The sequence below is a fragment of the Oryctolagus cuniculus genome, chromosome 9 (assembly GCF_051225735.1).
Source record: "Oryctolagus cuniculus isolate XC-2025 breed Fujian yellow rabbit chromosome 9, ASM5122573v1, whole genome shotgun sequence".
NCBI classification, from domain to species: Eukaryota; Metazoa; Chordata; class Mammalia; order Lagomorpha; family Leporidae; genus Oryctolagus; species Oryctolagus cuniculus.
In genome coordinates, this window is record NC_142875.1 from 29,965,822 (window position 1) to 29,980,754 (window position 14,933).

The window sequence follows — 14,933 nt, forward strand, 5'->3', positions numbered from 1 at the left end:
TGATCAGAGTCGGTGAACTCAAAAGGCTTTCTTAGCCTTTGCAACTCATGACAAGAGCTTCGGGTGATTACTGATGCCATAAACAAGAGTGTCAATTTGTTAAGTCAACAACATTAGTCACTGTGCATTTACTCCTCATGTAGGATCTCTGTCCTTAACGTGCTGTACATTGTGATTTAATTCTATAACTAGTACTCAAACAATATATTTCACTTTGTGTTTCTATGTGGGTGCAAACTGTTGAAATCTTTACTTAATACATGCTAAACTGATCGGTATACATAGAGAATTGAAAATGAATCTTGATGTCAATGGAAGGGGAGAGGGAGCGGGAAAGGTGAGGGTTGCGGGTGGGTGGGAAGTTATGGGGGGTGAGCCATTGTACTCCATAAGCTGTACTTTGGAAATTTATATTCATTAAATAAAAGTTAAAAAAAAAAAAAGGTGGGCGGTACCCAAGGTTCTTTACCACCAAAGCTGATTGGCCGCCCAGCATCAGGAGAGGTGATGATGACTGGTGACAAACGTACAGACATATGGGTGGTCCTGCAAAAAATCACCCCATAAAATGACCTTTTATGTAATTGGTTGGTCTTTATGCCCTGCCCCAATAGTCCTGCGGTTTTGTGCTTTAAAAGGCTTTGCTACATGTGCAATAAACGAGTTCCTGCTTGACTTGCAGCGGCGTCTGATTGTCTCCAGGATCGGGGGAGCCTAGGGAACGGGTAAGCAGTGCCCTTATCTTTCCTCGGACCCAATCTATCCTCGTTCGGGTGGATTAAGACCCTACATTTGGTGCCCAATGTGGGGCTCGACCAGAGGTGCATCAGCCTAGCCTATGTGCTCTCTCAGGGTAATGAAACCCTCAGTATGGGTAATATAGTTTCATCCCAAGGGGACCCGGCCTTAAAGGCCTTATGCTATATGTTAAAATCTAGAAATTGTCAGATAGCAATGCCAAAAGTGTCTGGGAACCCATCATAACTTTAGCTGCTTGGGTTCAGATGCTAATCTCTTTTCTTGGAACACTAGGTCACGAGTGGAAAGAGTTACCCTTGAGAGGGAGAGACACTTTGATATATCACCTCCTCTCGGGTTTTACTCCACTATTACTACCCTTAAAGCTTCCTTCCACCCGTACACTATACCCCCACCTTCCGAGGACGAGAGGGAGAAAGAGGCAGCACAGGACTTGGGAGAGCCTTAAAAACTCAGAGGAAGATGGCGGGGAGATAGAATGGGCTAAGTTTGATCAGGAATGCAGAGACCCCGTGGAGGCATGGACTGCTGAAGTAAAAAAGAAAGTGAAAATCGTCCTGCCTAGCCCATCTGCCCCAGAAGGGCCGGGACCCCCCCCCCCCATACTGCCCTGGGGCCGAGGTGGCCTCTTCCTATGTAGAGCCGCAGAGGGAGCTATGTGATCTGGGCCCTTATGATTGCCTGGTAGGAGGGAGGAGAAATGAGGTGACCTATGTGGAAGCTTATCCGGTGGACATCAAGCAGCATAGGGAAGTGAACTCTGGGCCTGGGAACCTGTCGCCTCAGGCCTACCCTGTTAATTTAGCTCCAGGCGGCAGCAGACCTCTGGATTGGTATGCCAGTCCAGAAGTGAAGGACACAAAGAAGCTTCGTAAGGCAGTGGCGGAAGACCAGCTGAACTCCCCCTGGGCCCAAACCCTGCTGCAGCTGTTGCCCCTGCAACTGCTGCTAAAGCTGCACTCCTGGCCACAGCTTCACTGGCTCATGGCAGACTTGGCCTTCACGGTGCGTGCTCTCTGCTGCAAAAGGGCTCTTTCAGCTTGTGCCCTGGCAGCGTCTGCTGACGACTGGGAAGTTCTGGACGGGGCCGCAGCCTGGCTTGGCCTTTGGCCGCTTGGTGTAATTGGCGAGGCAATGTGGCGGGCACACCTTTCTCATTCATGGCACCTGGAGCTTCAGCTACGTGGAGGCAAAGCACCAGAGTAACTGTGTGCATTCTCCTGCGGGCTCCAGGATGAGATGGGGGACCCAGCAGCCATGGTGCAGAGAGATGCGGGGGCCAGAAGTGGCGAGGCGCCTGCGGAGTGCAGTGCGGCCGGTCCGGCGCCAGGGGCGACCCTGGCGCTGCTCCCCCCTGCCGACCCAGAGTTACTGTGGCTCTGGTTCGGGCTGGCCAAGGCCAGCCTGCGCACAGCCTTTGTGCCCAGCGCCCTACACCGGGGCCCCCTACTGTGCTGCCTCTGCAGCTGTGGCGTGCACTCCCTCATGCTGGCACCAGAGTTCCTGGAGTCCTTGGAGCCTGACCTGCCAGAGCTTTGGGCCATGGGCCTCCAGATGTGGGCTGTAGGCCCTGTGAGCCATCCTGCCAGAATCAGTGATATCCTGGCTGGGGCAGCTGCAGAAGCAGAGGGGCCAGTGCAGGGATACCTCTCTGCCGCTCAGAGCATGGCAGACACCAGCCTGTACATCTTCACCTCTGGCACCACAGGCCTCCCCAAGGCTGCTTGGATCAGCCACCTGAAGATCCTGAAGTGCCAGGGCTTCTACCAGCTGCGCAGCGCTCCCCCAGAGGACATCATCTACCTCGCCCTGCTGCTCTACCACATGTCGGGCTCGCTGCTGTGCGTCGTGGGCTGCTTGGGCATTGGGGCCACACTCTTGGAACCCGTGTTGAGTTTAAATGTTTCCCTCACTTATGCTTATATGGATGATATCATCCTTGGACACAAGGATCCTGCCCTCCTGGGGGGCTTTTAATCCAGTTCCTTACAACACTCACAGAGGGAGGATTTATGGTGGCTCCTAGTAAGATTCAGAGGGTGCCCCCTTTTAAAGTGCTTGGGTCCCATCTGACTGTAACCCAAGTCAGTCCCCTTAAACCTCTACTGGGTATTCCGACCTCTACCTGCACAGGTCAAAACTGATAATGGACCTTGTTTTATTAGTAAATCCGATATACCTGGCATATTAAACACATTACCCGAATACCCTACAACCCTCAGGGTCAGGCAATTGTAGAATGAAACCACCAGTGCCTAAAGGAACAACTTTTAAAACAAATAGAGGGGCCAGCCCCCATATCCAGCTGCAAATGGCATTATTTACTCTAAAAACACTGGGGTCAAATAAGCCCTAGGCCCACCATCCAGGTAAAACGGAGGGACCCTCTAACTCATCAGTGGAGGGGACCGTATCCCCTGATTACCCCGGGTAGAGGGTTTGGATGTGTCTTCCCCATAGGGAATACAAACCCAACATGGCTTCCTGCCAGAAACCTTAAGTTCCTACCCACTTCCCTTGTACAGGAGAATACCCAAGAACCAGATGACCAATTGAGAGAGAAAGAGGCTGTGATGGTCTCAGCTTGTTTTCAAATAAAGGAGCAAACATACAAAACCACTAACTAACCCATCCCAGGGGCCGCCAGCCCTTGAGAAACTTCTGTGTTCGTTAACTATTACAGATGGCAATACTTTGGCTGCTGATCTTCTTGATTCATCTGGCCCTGGCCGAGCCTCTGAGGAATCCACATCAATCCCAGAAAGTGACGTGGTCAGTAATCATTCCTGGCAGTGGAGGAATCATCAACAGCATAGGGGTATTGGTGCACAACAACGATTCCTGCGTGCTAGTGACCCTCATCCCCCACGTACTGTATCACCAAACGAAGAAGTGATGGTGCGACTACACTGGCGTCAGCGACGACCGCCGTGGCGGTAACCACACTCATAGGTTTGGGTACCAAGGGGTTGGTTTAGGAGCTTCATCTTTAATAATGCAAAAGGAGGGGTTCTGGGAGGTGCAGACTCAAATAGATTCAAATCTGGGTAAGTTGGAGCGTTCTCTTAGGCATATGATGGCCTCCCTCAGTTCTCTACCCCAGGTTGCTCTGCAAAACCGTAGGGGGCTGGATCTTCTTTTTCTCCTGCGGCGGGGGGGGGGAGGGGTATCAAGCCCTAGGAGAAGAGTGTTGTTTTTATGCTGATCATTTAGGAGTCGATAACCAAAACCTTGATGAAGTGTGTAGGGGAATAGAGGAGCAGAGAAAACAGTTAAATAGTGGATGGTATGAACAATGGTTCAACTGGTCCCCATGGCTGACTACACTTATCTCCTGTTTTAGGGCCTTTAATAATAATCACACTGATTTTTACTTTTGGACCTTGCATCCTAAATAAGCTGGTTCAACTTATCTGAGCTAAAACGGAATAAATCCAACTCATGACCCTCTGATTACGTTATGACAAAATTAATCCCAAAACCCCCTCTGTGTAGCCGGAACATACTTCCTAATGGAGGTGTCCATAGGCTTGAACCTCAAAACGAGGTGGGCATGCTCAAACCTCAAATGATGTGGGCAATCGGCTAAAACAAAAAAGGGGGGAACCTGCAGGGATATTAGGCACACGTGGCAATTCAAAAATGGCACCCAAAGGAAGTAAGGTGGGCAGTACCCAAGTTTGTTTACCACCAAAGCCGATTGGCTGCACAGCATCAGGAGAGGTGACGATGACTGATGACAAATGTACAGACATATGGCTGGTCCTGTAAAAAAACGCCCCGTAAAATGACCTTTTAAGTAATTGGTCGGTCCTTATGCCCTGCTCCAATAATCCTGTGGTTTTGTGCTTTAAAAGGCTTTGCTACACGTGCAATAAACAAGTTCCTGCTTGACTTGACTCGCAGGTGCATCTGATTGTCTCCGGGATCAGGGGAGGCTGGGCAACGGGCAAGTGGCACACTTACCTTTCCTCGGACCCAATCCATCCTCATTCGGGTGGATTACGACCCTACAATCAATACCCATAATTCAAGCACTCCGTAATGACAAGTGACTATTGTATACTCTGTTATGCAGTACAGAATTACAATCACACTTCTATTGCAAAGACATGGTAAAACATCTTTTGCACATGGATTTAACATAGAATTTTCTTTCCAATACCGGTGGTTTTGTCAGAAAGGAAGCTGCTTCACAGAGTATCTCTTGACATAGTATAAAATAATCCTGTATTATTATAGAGACCAAAAATGCAAATTCCATCTGGAAATAATGACTAACATAAAAAATAATCTGACTTAAAATTTCAGATATAATTTGGCAGGACAAAGTAACCTAGAATCTTCATTGCAGATAATGTTGGATATGGATCAAACATCCAATATTGTCATCTTCTATTCTTGCAAATTCCAATTAGATTAGCATCAATATTCCAAGTTCAGGATAATGTATCATATTTGGCCTCATTTAAATATGACAATCCAATTTGCTTTCTTTCTAATAATTTTCAAAATTTTATTTTTCTGAGTAATACACTATCAAATGTAGTCCATTTCTATCAAAGACAACGCATAGGCACCGTGGCTCACTAGGCTAATCCTCCGCCCTGCGGCGCCAGCACACCAGGTTCTAGTCCTGGTCGGGTGCCAGATTCTGTCCCGGTTGCCCCTCTTCCAGGCCAGCTCTCTGCTGTGGCCAGGGAGTGCAGTGGAGGATGGCCCAAGTCCTTGGGCCCTGCACCCCATGGGAGAACAGGATAAGTACCTGGCTCCTGCCATCAGATCAGCGCGGTGCGCCGGCCGCAGCGTGCCAGCCATGCGGCCATTGGAGGGTGAACCAACGGCAAAGGAAGACCTTTCTCTCTGTCTCTCTTTCTCACTGTCCACTCTGCCTGGAAAAAAAAAAAAAAAGACAATGGATAAGCTTTTTGCAAAGTCACAAGTCTGCAGAAGTCCATATTATTTTATTAAAAGGAAAAGTACATTAATTACTTTAATGACAATAATATCCTAGTGAATCTTTAACTTGTTATTTTAATTAGCTTAAAGTGAAATTTTAATAAAAACTGATCATGAAGAATTATAAATAAGAGACATAGTTGTAAACATATAAAAGTCAACATTGTGATTATTTGAATATATATTTGACTATATACTAAATATTAAGAAATTACCAGGACATTTTTGAAAACCAGTTAAGCACAGGGGCTGGCGTCATGGCACAGTAGGTTAATCCTCCATCTGTAGTGCCGGCATTCCATAAGGGTGCCAGTTCTAGTCCTGGCTGCCCCGCTTCCAATCTGGCTCTTTGCTATGGCCTGGGAAAGCATTAGATGATGAACCAAGTCCTTGGGCCCCTGCACCCATGTGGGAGACCCGGAGGAAGCTCTTGGCTTCAGATTGACGCAGCTCCAGCCATTTTGGCCATTTGGGGAGTGAACCAACAGAAGGAAGATCTTTCTTTCTGTCTCACCCTCTCACTGTCTGTAACTCTACCTCTGAAATAAAATAAAATCTTTTAAAAAAACTAATTATTTTCCCAAGTTTTGCTTGAAAATGTTTAAATTAGCATTATCACTAATAAAAGACATAGGGAGAATTTTACAAAATTTCTGAAGTTATATTTTAGGTGTTTATTTGATTGTTGTAGATTTGTTTTTTTTGGAGAAATCAAGTAAATTAGGAAATAAACAGAACTCAAATAAAAGCACATCAATTATATTGTATCAGCATATTACTAAGAAAATGTGGAAGATATTTTTATAAGGCCATATTCAAATAAATAAGACATTCTAATGATCTCAATAAATCAAATTTATCAACTTGCCAAATAAATTGCTTTCAAAATCCCAAAAGCATTACTGATCAAAACAATAAAAAATATACTTAAATGTTTATAGGATAAAGATAATTGAAAGCACCTCTGAAAAAGAACTTGAAGCAATAAAGTTTACTTCATTCTACATGATACAAGGAATAATATTAATAAATAATAATTGAGGAAGCAAAATATTGCTTCAGAAATAACTATGACACAAGTAGACTGAGTGGATATAGTTTTTCACATGACAGGTGGGTATATGACAGAATAGCTATGTCATATAAATGAAGAAATGCAGGGTCATAAGAAAAATATTAGGGAACACAAAGCAGCACTTACAATAAACTTAATGCTGTTTTCTGCTTTTCAAACCTCGCTGGTCTTTTTGCTGTCACATTACTGTGGCTCTCTGTCTTCCCTTCTGCTTCCACACTCTGGCTACAAAGTGCAGCCTTGAACTGCTGGTCCACAGCAGCAACATGATTCATTCTCAGGGTCAAAGCTCTGGTTCACTATCCTCTCCACTTAAAAAGTACAATGCTTGTGGAAGAGTTTCAACAAATCAGGACTCCCAAGATGGACAGCTCCAGCAGGATGGGTTGGAAAGTAGCAGCCTGTTGGTTGTCACTTTTCTAGATATTGAATGGAGAATCATTTGACTTTTTTCCAGTCTGCCCTTGGAACATTCCAACTGGTCTTGTTGCTCTCCTAGCAATTCTGTGATTTCTGAGCCAATCTGGTCAGTCTTCGTGGCAATCCGATAAGAACGTTCAATATTTTCAGTGGCCGGGTTCAGACTTTCAGGGCCTTTAAGAAGCAATGCCCTGTGAGACTGAAGCCGATTCATACGTCCGTTCTCTAAGGTATATGTACCATATTTCAAGTTTCCTTGGTCCCCATGTGTTGCTTACAAAGGTGAGATCCTCCCTTCCTGAGTTGGGCAAGGTCCTTCCACTAATTTCGAAGTTTAGACATCAAGGGGTTACAGAAAGACAAGGATGCATAACATAATTCCTCTTTCATCTCTGCCAGGGTTTCATCTGCTTCTTGTTTCTTTTCATCAAAATCTCTGATCGACTTTTTCTTCTCTTATCCATCGGGAGCCTTGGGAGCCAGTCAGCCCCAGGGGTCATGTTGATGAGGGCCAGAGAAGCAAGCACCAGGTCTTTAGTACTATGGGAGTACCATACTCATGTGCAGGGTTTTGCACTGCCTATGGTCTGTCCTGCCCCTGCCTCAGGGGTCCCTGCATCCGCAGCAGCTGCTCGGACACCCCTACCAGCTCTTCATGGAGACCTCAGAAGATCTTATGCAAGTTCTCGAAATATTCTGAGGAGGTGGTTGAGGTGGCCACCGAGATTCTGCTCTCTGAGTTTGCTCCTAGCCTGGTGGTCAGCCACCGGGCCCCATGGCCATCACAGCGACCATCATGCACCCACCATCACTGACCTCCTCCTCTTGCATTTAAAGTTTTCTGCTGATGTGCATCTGGAAGGCAGCCTTGAAGGCTCAAGCTGTATAAAAGAGCATTTCTTAATAAATTTAATCATTTCTGTTTGACAAAATACAAAAACACTTTAGGAAAACAAATGGAGAAAGTAACCCATAACCCATCCCCCCTGAAAAAATTACTAAAAGACTGTGTATTTTCTTAAGGAACTCTGCCAGAATAACCTTTGTGAACACTTCTTAGTTAGACATGACTTGAGGGAGAGGAAGCTTTCATTTGTGTGCCAGTAGTGCCAGTAGCTGATGATGTGATGGGTTAGCAATACACACTTCCTTGCAGATGCACTGTGATTTACTGTGAACTAATGACTGCTCTTTTCCTTGTAGCTATTCTTTTCAAAAATCAATTCTATCAAAGTAAGCTCAGCTTGTTGCCTTAGGAGATTTCCTTCATTTGTAACTAGGAAAGTCAAGTGAAATCTTTGCATTGCTGTGTTCATTACTGTAAGAGGATCTTGTGAAAGAATGACATGGAACTTTAATCAAGCATGCATATTCACATTTTCTCTTTCTATTTTTTTGAGTTTTTTATCGTTCTTTTTTTTTCTTAATTCTCTTAAATATTGGTTAAAGCCACATTGATATATAAGAGATATCTGTGAACCAACGATGCCTTTCACTGGAAGTTAACAGAGAACTTTTTCAGCTTCTTGACATTCCTGACCTTTCTAGAAGACATTGTATTACTGCACATTCATAACCTAGAACAGATTTTACTTTGGAGTATTGAATATAGGTTCAAAATTTAAAATACCAATGATTCTGTTTATCTTTCATTTAACAAATACAGGAAAACAAGAAAGAATATATTTAGTGACATTAAAATATGCTGAAGCCAGATTGGAATTCTGAGGGTGTTTCATATTGTATCAGAATTAAAAAGTGAAAATTATGTATTTATATTTGAAGCTTCTTTATGGAATAAAACTCTTTCTATGACTTTGAAGTATACAAAGATTACTTGCATACAAAGGTTATTTTGTAAAACAAAAGAATGAGTATACATACATAAATACATACATACACATATTTACATATGTATTTAGTAGAGTTCATTGGCTACAACACAAATCATCTTAGGGCACTAAAAATAGTGAATGTTTTGGACACGTACTTTATAGAAAAAAGGAAAATCAGTGAAATGAACAAATCAGGGCAACTTTTGTGAAATCAGAGAGAAACTCATGATTGGGTATTTTTGTACTGTAGCAGCAGAAAATACAACACACAAAGACACACACAGGGTGTTCACAAAGTCTTGGTGCTGATTTGGTTTGTAGAATATTTATATAGCGATTTAATTCCTAGGAAATATATTAATATGATTTAAATTAAAATATCTTACCCAACACTATGATTAACAATGGCATCAGAAAAAAATAGCAGTGAAGGTCATTTCTTCAAGAAAAATGGGAAGAATTATTACCATAACAAGGTTTAGGATTTTCTCACAAGTAATTTCAAAAGAAAGCTGTCATGTCCCACTCATGAAAACTGCCTGACAACTATCATATAGAACCATTCTAATTTTGTTTTATTGATTTGAAATGCAGAAAAACAGAGACAGACACAGGTTTTCTATTGATTCACTCCTCAGATGTCAACAACAGTCAGCAATAGGCCAGGCGGAAGCCAGGAGTTCAAAACTTAATCTGGGTTTCCCATGTGGGTGGCAGGGACCTAAGCATCAACCTCTGCCTCCAAGACTGTCTTCCATCAGGAAGCTGGAATTGGATCCTGACTGGAACTTAAACCTGGATATTCCAAATGGATGTGTGCTTAAGTGCAGAATCCTAACCACTTCATCATGCATCCATTCCCCAAATAGGCACATTATTCCATTCAGATATATACATATATATATATATAATTTTATCATATTTTCACTAAACTTTATATAGATTATATATTATATTATAGATTATACATTATATAGATCATATTTATATATAGATTATATAATACACATTATAATGGAAATATAAGAAAGAATTTATTCTAGCTCTCTATTCATAGAGGGGAGGATGGTTGCCCAATTGAGTCCCATGGGTTCTTTTCCTAAGCTCAGTATAGAAATTAAAAGCCAAGAAACAATTTGCAAAGAAGCAGAAAGTTTTATTTGATTGGCAAATGACAGAAAAATGTCTGGTTTGAGAGGAGACCAGGCAGAGTGCCCGAATGGGGCACTGGTTTTCAGAAAGTGGCCAGTGTTTTTAAGGCTTTTCTATCTCTTCACTGAGTCATTCTATGGGGGTGCTCATTGGATGAGGGGTTTCACCTACTGTATATTGATTGGCTTGGGGCTCATGGAGATAGTGGGGGTCTCTTGGAGACAGCCTGATTCTCCTTAGGGGCTCAGCCTCCTCCTCTGCTAGTTCTAGCTGAATGATTGCAATTAACTTACAGACTGATATAAAACCTCAAAGTCACGCATGCAGCACAAGAAGCTATAATGTGGGGCCAGTGCTGTGGTGTCGTGGGTTAACGTCCAAGAAGCAGTGCCAGCATCCCATGTGATGACCTGTTGGAGTGGCAGCTGCTCCACTTCTGATCCAGCTGCCTGATAATGTGCCTGAGAAAGCAGAGGAAGATGGCCTAAGTGCTGGGGCCCCTTTACCCATGTGGGTGACCCAGAAAAAGCTCTTTTATCCCAGCTTTGGATTTGCTCAGCTCTGGTGCCATTGTGGCCATTTGGGGAGTGAACCAGCAGATAGAAGATTGCTCTTTCTGTCTCTCTGCCTCTACTTCTGTAAATCTGTCTTTCAAATAAAATAATTATTTAAAAAAAGAAGCTATAGTGTGGGAGATGTTGGCAGGTCTGGAAACAAGCCAGCCTGTGAAGAACATTCTGTGTATGTCTGAGGAAGCCACATCCCTCAATATATATAGAAAGTTTCTGTTATATGGCATTTAAGCAGAAGTATAACACAGTAGAATAATTAATTAAAAATGAATGTTTTATTGTTACTAGAAATGTTAAGCTTGACATTATTTGTAAGTTTTAGATAAGTAAGAATTTTAGAAGCAAATGTACATAAGTACCCTGTCCATAAATGCAATTTCATTATGTATAATATACCTAGGAAAAGGGTAATTATAACAGATGAGACTGGTAGGGACACCTTTGAACATATGAGAGAACAAATTGTATCAGATAAATTAAACATTTTGTGGTTAAGTATTTAAAATGCTTGAAATCTAAAAATGAATCATGATACTATAATGTGAAAACACTGTCATTGTACTAAGAAAATTACATTTTACCCATGCTGTCTCCATTTAATAGCTATAGTTCTTATAGAGAATTAGTTAAATTCTCTAAATTTAAGATAATAAATCCAACCCTATAATTTTTTCTTGAAGTAGAAAATAAAGGATGGATATGTATTAAAGAATGGAGTGATTTAAGCGATGAAAAAAACTTTAGAATTGTATATTTTTTAAAAAATTCAAAATAATAATAAAAGGTGAATTGTGGTATGTTATATTAAATCAGTAGAAACACAGACATGTGATTAAGATTTATTTATTTATTTATTTTTTATTTATTCAAGACAGGCAGAGTTAGACAGTGAGAGAGAGAGAGACAGAGAAAAAGGTCTTCCTTCTGTTGGTTCACCCCCCAAATGGCAGCTACAGCCGGCGCGCTGCACCGACCCGAAGCCAGGAGCCAGGTGCTTCCGCCTGGTCTCCCATGAGGGTGCAGGGCCCAAGCACTTGGGCCATCCTCCACTGCCTTCCCAGGCCACAGCAGAGAGCTGGACTGGAGAGGAGCAACCGGAACAGAATCTGGCGCCCCAACTGGGACTAGAACCCAGGGTGCCAGTGCTGCAGGCAGAGAATTAGCCAAGTTAGCCACAGCGCTAGTCAAGATTTGAGGTGGGTGTTTTAGTTTTGAATCTCTTTGCTAATCAAATGGTATCAGCATAAAATCTGCCTACCTGAAGAGTGTTAAAAACACATCTATTTTATAATAATAAATACTTAACAGAATAATATTACTATATTAATTACATCATTGTAATTATATGAATATTTAATATGTCCCAAACCACATAAATATTGATATTTATGTGGTATACATTATTACTTTATGCCTTGATTTACAGGATGTAAATATTTGCGAAAGTATCATTTAATTTGTTTAATATTTTGAAAATCTGTAATGCTCCAGCAGTCTGCCTTTTTCTGTTGATTAAGCACTTATGATATACAAGATACATTTTCTGATATTTAAACACATGAAACAACGCAGCAGGAAACCTTGCCCTCTTGGTGTTTTCATTTGATTGGAAAGCAAAACACATGGGCATAATAAATAATAAGAGACAAACAATAAGGCATATTTTAATAAGAGTGAAAATTTGTAATTTCTAAAAACAATAAAATAGGAAGGGACAAGAAACACAGTTTTTATTTGGGAAAAGAGTGTGATTTTCAATACAATGGTAACTGTAGCACTTATTGAAGAAATGTTAGCTGATTAGAGACTAGAAGAAATTGAAATTAATCATCACTGTGTGTTTCTAGATGAAGTAGATGTCCAGCAGAATAAGCCAAAGACTTTAAAACCTACCAAAGAATTACATAACAGAAAAAAAAACACTGAAAATACACATAATTTCATTTAATGGAATTGAAGGAAAGACTGAATTTATGTAACACAAACATGTCTAACTCAAAATTATTCTATTTACATTTCTTCTTGAAAAAAGTTCCCTCTGAACTTGACAAAGCAGTGTTATGACTTGGAAATAAGCAAATTTGTTAACTGTGATACATTATCTTTTTTGAATATAGCAAATATCTTCAAATCACTTGATAGAGATGTTGAAGTAATTCACAAATATATTGGTTTTACTCAACATACACATGTAGATAAAACAAGAGCAACAGTCCACTAACGTATAAATATTTTTTCCTAAAATACATAGTAAACAGTAAAAATGAGTATGAATTTTATATCTTCTTTTTTTAAAATTTTTATTTATTCATTTGAAAGCAGTGTTACCAAAACTGTGGAGAGAAACAGAAAGAGATCTTCCATCTACCTGGTTTACTCCTCAAATGGTCAAAGTAGCCAAGGCTGAACCAGGCCAGTGCCAAGGACTTGGAACTTCAATTGGGTTTTCCACATGTTTCTGCTAACTTCCTAGGCCCATTAGCAGGGAGCTGGATTGGAAGTGAAGCAGCTGGGATTCAAACAAGTACTTCAATATCAGATGCTGGCTTTGCAGGCAACGTATTAACCCACTACACCCAACGCTGGCCAAGTTTTGTCAATTCTAAAGGAAAATTAAGATTAGAAAGCCTACTTCACTAATTATTCCTAAATCACTTTTGACTTCTGTAAAAATCATAATTGTGGAGTATTTCAATAAATTTAGGACATTCAAAGATGAAAGAAATAATTTTATATGGAAGTTCTAAGTGCTTCCTGTACTTAGACATTCCTTTCTTTCCTAGGTTAGGGAAGTTCCCTGTAATTATTTCACTAAATAGGCCTTCTAATCCATTCTCTATTTCCACTTATTCAGGACTTCCTAAGAATTGTATGTTTGGTTGTTTCATAGTATCCCATAAATTTCCAATACTGTTCATAATTTGTAAAATTTCTTCCTTTTTTTTTATCTGACTGAAAAAATTCCAAAGATTTGTCTTCTAGTTCAAATATTATTTCTTCTCCTTCACCACATCTGTCTGTATGGCTTTCCAACACATTTAGTAATTATTAATTTGATCTGTTGAATTCTTCATTTCTAATATTTCATTTTGAATTCTCTTTAAAGTATCAATTTCAGGGAAAATTTTCAATCATGTCATGTGCAGATTTCTTGAATTAGTGGATTTGCTTCTGAATGCTTCTGAGTAATCCTATAATTACTGCTTTGGACTCTGTTTAGGGCATTTCATCAATTTTTTCATCTTCACATCTAATATTGAAGTGTTGTGTTTCTTTCAGGGTATAATTTTTCTCCCTTGTTATTGTTTCTCAAATTTCTGCATTAATTTTTAGGCATTTGTGGACATTCTTGTTGGTTTTTTCCTCTGATGGCTTTTATCTTTGAACTATGACTCTGTGGTTTAGTGGAATGTCTTCAGTTTCAGTGAATATCCAGAGAGCTCTGGTTAGACTCCATGCTGGGGGGGAGTATCCAGGTGACACCAAAGTTGGGCATGGTAGATCTCTTGTTGAGAGAAGTTGGGGGAGGAGTATGGTCACCTCTATCAGTGTGGTCATACCTTTACCTCCACCCTTTCAAGGTGTTCCAAGCCCAGGTGTCAGCCATCACTGCCATATGAACTGCACAAAGGATCTGTGAAGTCCTCAGTGTCAGCATCATCCTGCTTCAATGATCCACCCTAAGCCATCCTGTGGAGCCCCACACAGTGATTTCCCAGATACCCAGCTACACCCTTCACCTTCTCATTCAGTCAAGAGTCTCCGTACACAAGGCCCCCACCATCATGTGGTGCAGAGGATATGCTCTGCCTTGCTAGACTGTCAGGTCCACAGAGAGGTGGATGTTCCCAAAGTCAGCTGCCTGTGGTTGCTCCTCCTAGGCAGTTTGAGGCTCTGAGCCTGTGGTATGTTTGGAGCCCAGGGTTACCACCAAGTCCTACATGGTTGCCCAGCTCCCTGTTAATCGCCCCAGCCAGACTCAAAGTCAATGGGGAACACAGGTTTTGACTGATGCTAGAATATCTGGATCACACATGTACACAAGTAACTCTGGCTAAATGTTGCCTTCCCCAGCTCCATTGCACTTGGAGCTACTGACGCCTGTACTGCTGAGAAAATGGTGGCTTGTCTCAGACAGTTGCAATGTAAGCACACAAGGGC

General features: G+C 41.6%; 2 pseudogenes; one reads left to right on the top strand and one right to left on the bottom strand.

Moving 5' to 3' along the window:
- The window catches only part of LOC149124534 (long-chain fatty acid transport protein 3 pseudogene), a 165,943-nt pseudogene extending 163,207 nt beyond the window's left edge, over positions 1 to 2,736 (top strand).
- Positions 2,737 to 7,134: 4,398 nt separating this feature from the next.
- LOC100346883 (vesicle transport through interaction with t-SNAREs homolog 1B-like) lies at positions 7,135 to 14,433 on the bottom strand (annotated as a pseudogene).
- Positions 14,434 to 14,933: the final 500 nt, after the last annotated feature.